At 41.3% G+C, this 7,738-nt stretch overlaps 1 pseudogene; it reads left to right on the top strand.

Moving 5' to 3' along the window:
- Window positions 1-5: 5 nt before the first annotated feature.
- LOC113018376 (myosin heavy chain, fast skeletal muscle-like) lies at window positions 6-6,571 on the top strand (annotated as a pseudogene).
- Window positions 6,572-7,738: the final 1,167 nt, after the last annotated feature.

The following is a 7,738-nucleotide window of genomic DNA, read 5'->3' as shown; positions in this document are numbered from 1 at the left end:
AGCTGATGACCAACTTAAGAAGCACTCATCCTCACTTTGTCCGTTGCCTGATTCCCAATGAGACAAAGACCCCAGGTACCCCACAGTAATATTAACTGCAAAAATGACAGTAAGAATATAGAAAAGATTTGAAACATTATGCATTTCTGACTCTCAGGTCTTATGGAGAACCCCTGGTCATCCACCAGCTGAGGTGTAACGGTGTACTAGAGGGCATCAGAATCTGCAGAAAGGGTTTCCCCAGCAGAATCCTCTATGGTGACTTCAAGCAGAGGTGACAGCACATTACAATATTGGAAAGGAAAAATGGTTCATTGTTGTTGTAAAGGACAAACTTGAATATGATGGAAGAAAAATCTAAGTAACAACCTGATTCTCTCTTGAAGATACAAAGTGTTGAATGCCAGTGTCATCCCTGAGGGACAGTTCATTGACAACAAGAAAGCTTCAGAGAAGCTGCTTGGCTCCATTGATGTGGATCACACACAGTACATGTTTGGGCACACAAAGGTACACTTTGTTATATTAATAGACATTTTGAAAAAAAACTCTCAATATCCACGTATACATATGTTTTCAATGATTAAATAGGTGTTCTTCAAAGCTGGTCTGCTGGGCACTCTTGAGGAGATGAGAGATGAGAAACTGGCTGAGCTGGTGACCATGACTCAGGCTCTCTGCAGAGGATACGTCATGAGGAAAGAGTTTGTGAAGATGATGGAGAGGAGGTAACATTATCATACTAAACTCTATTGTATTCTCTTTTGTATTTCCTTCCTCATATTAAGACCTACGACACTAAAAGTAACACTCTCATGTTTGGTTTTTAGAGAATCTATCTTCTCCATCCAGTACAACATCCGTTCTTTCATGAATGTCAAGAACTGGCCATGGCTGAAACTGTACTTCAAGATCAAGCCTCTTCTGAAGAGTGCTGAGACTGAGAAGGAGTTGCAGAACATGAAGGAGAACTATGAGAAGATGAAGACAGACCTGGCTACTGCTCTGGCTAAGAAGAAGGAACTGGAAGAGAAGATGGTCAGCCTGCTGCAGGAGAAGAATGACCTGCAACTTCAAGTGGCTGCAGTAAGTAGTAGAGAAAAGTATACATTGCACCTGTAGTTCATGTATATAAGGTAGATATAAAAGGACCACCTGTTTGTCTCATCCTCTGATTATTTATTTGCTAAAAGTGTAGTTAAAATTACAATCAAGAAAACACTAGGACAATGTGACTCACAAATAATCTAACTTGTGTGTTCAACATGTATTATAGGAAGTTGACAATCTCTCTGATGCTGAAGAAAGGTGTGAGGGGCTCATTAAGAGCAAGATCCAGCTCGAGGCCAAACTCAAAGAGACAAGTGAGAGACTGGAGGATGAAGAGGAAATCAATGCTGAGCTGACTGCTAAGAAGAGGAAGCTGGAGGATGAATGCTCTGAGCTGAAGAAGGACATTGATGACTTGGAGCTCACCTTGGCCAAAGTGGAGAAGGAGAAACATGCCACAGAAAACAAGGTTCAATTTATCTATATCTGAGAGGAAAATGACTCTAAATGAAAATATATTAATTCTTTCCTGAATATATTGTTAAGTTATATTTAAATACATCCTTTGTACAATTCTTAGGTGAAAAACCTGACAGAGGAGATGGCATCTCAGATGAGGCCATTGCCAAGTTAACAAAGGAGAAGAAAGCCTTACAAGAAGCCCATCAGCAAACACTGGATGATCTCCAGGCAGAGGAGGACAAAGTCAACACTCTGACCAAGGCCAAGACAAAGCTGGAACAGCAAGTTGATGATGTAAGAAAATTATAATCATATAGCTTTTTAATGGAAAGAGTATTGAATCATTGTCTTTCCAACCACTTGAATCAACTGACATGACTTTATAGCTTGAGGGTTCACTGGAGCAAGAGAAGAAGCTCCGCATGGACCTTGAGAGAGCCAAGAGGAAGCTGGAGGGAGATCTGAAACTGGCCCAGGAATCCATAATGGATCTGGAGAATGACAAGCAGCAGTCTGATGAGAAAATCAAGAAGTAGGGCTTTTTTTGTAAATAATTTTCTTTACACACACTGCATTGCAATAATCATATGGACTATGATCGTAAAACCATACTTCTTCCACACCAAGGAAGGACTTTGAAATCAGCCAACTTCTCAGCAAAATTGAAGATGAACAATCCCTTGGTGCTCAACTTCAGAAGAAGATTAAAGAACTTCAGGTAACACTAATGACCAGTGTTCATAAAGAATATTGTTCATTATAAGTCAAAAACCTAGTTTAGTTTAGGTTCTAATCGATAAATCCAAATAATTTCAAACTAGGCTCGTATTGAGGAGCTGGAAGAGGAGATTGAGGCTGAGAGGGCAGCTCGGGCTAAGGTAGAGAAGCAGAGAGCAGACCTCTCCAGGGAGCTTGAAGAGATCAGTGAGAGGCTCGAGGAAGCTGGTGGAGCAACAGCTGCTCAGATTGAGATGAACAAGAAGCGAGAGGCTGAGTTCCAGAAACTGCGTCGTGATCTTGAGGAATCAACTCTGCAGCATGAAGCTACTGCAGCAGCTCTCCGTAAGAAGCAGGCTGACACTGTTGCAGAGCTCGGAGAGCAGATCGACAACCTCCATGCGTGTCAAACAGAGTGGGAGAAAGAGAAGAGCGAGTACAAGATGGAGATTTGATGACCTCTCCAGCAAACATTGGAGGCCTGTTGCTAAAAGCAAGGGCGGGACAGTATTTATTAGAGAACAGATTTTTTTTTTTTACATTTCAGGACAGCCAAAGCAGCTCATTAACTGTAACATGGATATGGCATTACTTGGTGACAGGGCAACTTGGAGAAAATGTGCAGGACTCTGAGGATCAACTAAGTGAACTCAAAGCCAAAAATGATGAGAATGTTCGTCAAGCTGAAATGACATTAATGCCCAGAAGGCGGAGACTTCAAACAGAGGAAGTGGGTAAGTTGATGTATAACAATAGAAACAGTCTGTGTCTGGGAAAATTTGTCATTTACAGGTACCTAAACTACAACCAATCAGTTGGGTGAAATGAAACAAACTGGGCTTAATACATGTGTGTTAACTACAGGTGAGTTAGTCGCCAGCTTGAGGAGAAAGAAGCTCTTGTTTCTCAGCTCACAAGGGGCAAGCAGGCCTTCACTCAGCAGATTGAGGAACTGAAGAGACACGTTGAGGAGGAAGTGAAGGTCTGAAATATTTCTCTCTTCTTTTAAATTTCAGCACTTACTAATAAAAACAGACAAGTTTTAATCAGTTACAGAGACACTCAGTAACTCTGAGACAGATAATCCTCTAATATCTTTCTTAGGTTTTACCTCTTAAATTTGTTATCCTCTCAGCATTAGACTTTAAAATTGATTTCAACAATAAAATATCGAAATCTGAAATCAACTGTCACTTCAACAGGCCAAGAATGCCCTGGCTCATGCTGTTCAGTCAGCACGTCATGACTGTGATCTGCTGAGAGAGCAGTTTGAGGAGGAGCAGGAGGCCAAGGCTGAGCTGCAGCGAGGAATGTCCAAGGCCAACAGTGAGGTGGCTCAGTGGCGATCCAAATATGAGACTGATGCTATCCAGCGAACTGAGGAGCTGGAGGAGGCCAAGTAAGTCACCATACTTTCATTGTTTAAATTGGTTTTCAGACTTAAAACCAACCAATTCAGACTTAATCAAAACAAAATTATTTTAACAACAGGAAAAAGCTTGCCCAGCGCCTGCAGGAGGCTGAGGAATCCATTGAGGCTGTGAACTCCAAGTGTGCCTCACTGGAGAAGACCAAGCAGAGGCTGCAGGGTGAGGTGGAGGACCTCATGATTGATGTGGAGAGAGCTAATTCTCTGGCTGCCAACCTTGACAAGAAGCAGAGGAACTTTGATAAGTAAAGTTTTAAACATAACCTCTGTCATCAAAGGAGAATTACACCCATTTCAACAACTAATTATTTAATTAATTAATTTTTAATTAATCTAGGTCCTGGCAGAATGGAAGCAGAAGTATGAGGAGAGCCAGGCAGAGCTGGAAGGAGCCCAAAAGGAGGCTCGTTCTCTCAGCACTGAGTTGTTCAAGATGAAGAACTCATATGAAGAGGCTCTGGATCATCTTGAGACCATGAAGAGAGAGAACAAGAACCTGCAGCGTATGCTTATCTTGCTATAGATCATATGGATATGATTCTAATGTTTATATTCATTTACAGCTTTTGTTGTGGCCAAAACATTTGCATATATCAGCTCCAAGTACTAAAACTCTTGGCTGTGTTTGCTCTGTAGAGGAGATCTCAGATCTGACTGAGCAGATTGGTGAGACTGGAAAGAGCATCCATGAGCTGGAAAAGGCCAAGAAGACTGTTGAGACTGAGAAGTCTGAAATTCAGACAGCTCTGGAGGAAGCTGAGGTAATGTATTTTATAAAAATGTACTTTGTTTGTAATTACATTTCTAAAACTATCCCTTCTCCAGTTTATGTTGAAATAAACCTTTATTTAAAGGGAACTCTGGAACACGAGGAGGCCAAGATCCTTCGTGTTCAGCTTGAGCTAAACCAGGTAAAAGGTGAGATTGACAGGAAGCTGTCAGAGAAGGACGAGGAGATGGAGCAGATCAAGAGGAACAGCCAGAGGGTGATTGACTCCATGCAGAGCACCCTTGATGCTGAGGTCAGGAGCAGGAATGATGCCCTGAGAGTCAAGAAGAAGATGGAGGGAGACCTGAATGAGATGGAGATTCAGCTGAGCCATGCCAACAGACAGGCTGCTGAGGCCCAGAAACAACTGAGGAATGTCCAAGGACAGCTCAAGGTGAGTTGGTAGTTCATTTGTGTTTGTGTGAATTTTTAATTAACCTCCAAGCAAACAATGATAATATCTTTTGTTTGTTTGTCATCAGGATGCTCAGCTGCACCTGGATGATGCAGTCAGAGGACAGGAAGACATGAAGGAGCAGGTCGCCATGGTGGAGCGCAGAAATGGTCTGATGGTGGCTGAGATTGAGGAGCTGAGAGCCGCTCTGGAGCAGACAGAGAGAGGACGCAAAGTGGCTGAGCAGGAGTTGGTTGATGCTAGTGAGCGTGTTGGACTGCTTCACTCTCAGGTTGGTATTCATTACTTTACAAGAACTTTGACACATCAGAGAGTGAGAATCACATCATTAAAACGGTTTCTTTTTCATTCAGAACACCAGTCTTTTGAACACCAAGAAGAAGCTGGAGGCTGACCTTGTCCAGGTTCAGGGTGAGGTGGATGATGCAGTTCAGGAAGCAAGAAATGCTGAGGAGAAGGCCAAAAAGGCTATCACTGATGTAAGTTAGTACTTTACAAGCCTTCTTTTCTTTTCAAAAATTTTGTTCATGCTTGATCAATAATGCCAACACCACCCATACTTTCAGGCTGCCATGATGGCTGAGGAGCTGAAGAAGGAGCAGGACACCAGTGCTCACCTGGAGAGGATGAAGAAGAACCTGGAGGTCACAGTCAAGGACCTGCAGCACCGTCTGGATGAGGCAGAGAACCTCGCCATGAAGGGTGGCAAGAAGCAGCTCCAGAAACTGGAGTCCAGGGTATGTACTGCATATATATATGCATATATAGTTATTATTCAAGTATTAAATAAACACTTTGATGCCATCACATGATCTCCACCCATTTTCTTTCTACTCTTAATATTTATTAAAAGCTGATTACTTATCATGGCATTAAAGGTCCGTGAACTAGAAACTGAAGTTGAAGCTGAGCAGAGACGTGGAGCTGATGCTGTTAAAGGAGTCCGCAAATATGAGAGGAGAGTGAAGGAGCTCACCTACCAGGTGATTACACATTTACCTAAACATCTATTACATTTAAGTTCCTAAATTCTTTCTTCTTCAGCCATCAGTAACAGTTTGTTGTTTATGCAGACTGAGGAGGACAAGAAGAATTTGGTCAGACTTCAGGATCTGGTGGACAAGCTGCAGCTCAAAGTCAAGGCTTACAAGAGACAGGCTGAGGAGGCTGTGAGTGAAATGTTTTGTGATTTTTACATATGGAATTCACAGCTTAATAACTGAGATATCTCTCATATATGATCAGATATGTTTTTAAATAAAACATATTGTTGCACTGAACAGGAGGAACAGGCCAACACCCACATGTCCAGACTGAGAAAGGTCCAACATGAGATGGAGGAAGCTCAGGAACGTGCTGACATTGCTGAATCTCAGGTCAACAAACTGAGAGCCAAGAGCCGTGATGCTGGAAAGGTAATTCATGTAATTTGTTTTACGAAAAAATGTACCGTTGTTTAATGGAGTTGTTTGATATAAGAGCTTTATGTTAATAATTTTCTGTGAATTGAAGAGAGTGTAGATACTATATTTACAATGTAGAATGAATTGTTTCAATGTTGATAATATGTGTTGAATAATTTTACCTTTCATTATTTTTTTCAGGGTGAAAGTGCTGAATAAGACACATTCTTTTGGAACTTTTTGGCAGTGTTCATAAAATATGAACTAACTGTTAAATTGTCCACGTATGATGTATTAATTCAATAAACACTTTCATTATGATTTCATGAAATGTAAAGAGTTTAATTTATTCTTTATTCTAAAAAAAGTCACATTCACATATACAATTTTTAACACGATAGTTTCTTCAGAATAATCGTGATTCATACCTACAGGACATCGTCCTGTGAAATGAGGACAGCACTTTTCCCTTTGTGTTCTCCCTTCTTGTGTTCAGCATTAGTGATGGCAGAGTTAAGTTAACCTTTAAAAGAAAACCATTCTTCCAGAAATATATTTGTAAGGTCAGACAATGTTGTTGGATGAGAAGGCCTGGTTCACAGTCTAACTCACTCCAAAGGTGTTTAATCAGGTTTTGGTCAGGACTCTGGCAGGCCAGTCAAGTTCTTGCACACCAAATTCCCCCATCCAATTTGTGCACTGGCACTCCATCATGTTAGACCAGGAAGGGGCTGTCCCTAAACTGTTCCCACAAAGCTAGGAGCATGAAACTGTCCAAAATGTCTTGGTGTGTTGAAACATTTCACCGGAACTAAGGGGCCAAGGCCATTTCGTGAAAAATAACTTCACACCGGCGCGATTCATCTCTTATCCAGAAAACATGAATACTGCCACAGTGTCAGTGTGCTTTTCTGCATCTTATGTATTGCATTGTGCCTGGTTATGTAAGGCTTTAGTGCAACTGCGTAGCCATGGAAACCCATTCCATGAAGCTCTATAAACACTGTTCATGAGCTAATCTGAAGACCACATGAAGTTTAGAGTGTTGTAGTGACTGACTCCAGAAAGTTGGTGACCTCTGTGCACTATGTGAGACCCTGCTTTATCAATTTATGTGGCTTACCAATACACGGCTGGTTGCTGTGGTTCCTATTCACTTCCACTTCATTATAACACCACTAACAGTTGAATGTAGAATATTTAGTAACAAGGAATTTTCACTACTGGACTTGTTGCACAGGTGGTATTCTATAATGCTGCCATGTCGGAATTCACTGAGCTCCTGAGAGAGACCCGTTCTGCAATAAATGATTGGAGAAGAAGACTGCATGCCTAGGTGCTTGATTTTAAGCATGTGTTGCCATGGAAGTTTTTGAAACAATTGAATTCAGTGCTTTGGGTGGGTAATTAAAAAATTCTCTGTAGAACAATATGCCATTTTGCATCTTTAGCAGGTTAAACATTTTAGGCTAAATATTACCATAAATTCACAG

The sequence above is a fragment of the Astatotilapia calliptera genome, unplaced genomic scaffold (genome assembly GCF_900246225.1).
Source record: "Astatotilapia calliptera unplaced genomic scaffold, fAstCal1.2 U_scaffold_71, whole genome shotgun sequence".
Classification (NCBI taxonomy): Eukaryota; Metazoa; Chordata; class Actinopteri; order Cichliformes; family Cichlidae; genus Astatotilapia; species Astatotilapia calliptera.
The sequence above is the reverse complement of the archived record's forward strand: the minus strand, read 5'-3'. Positions and strand labels throughout refer to the sequence as shown.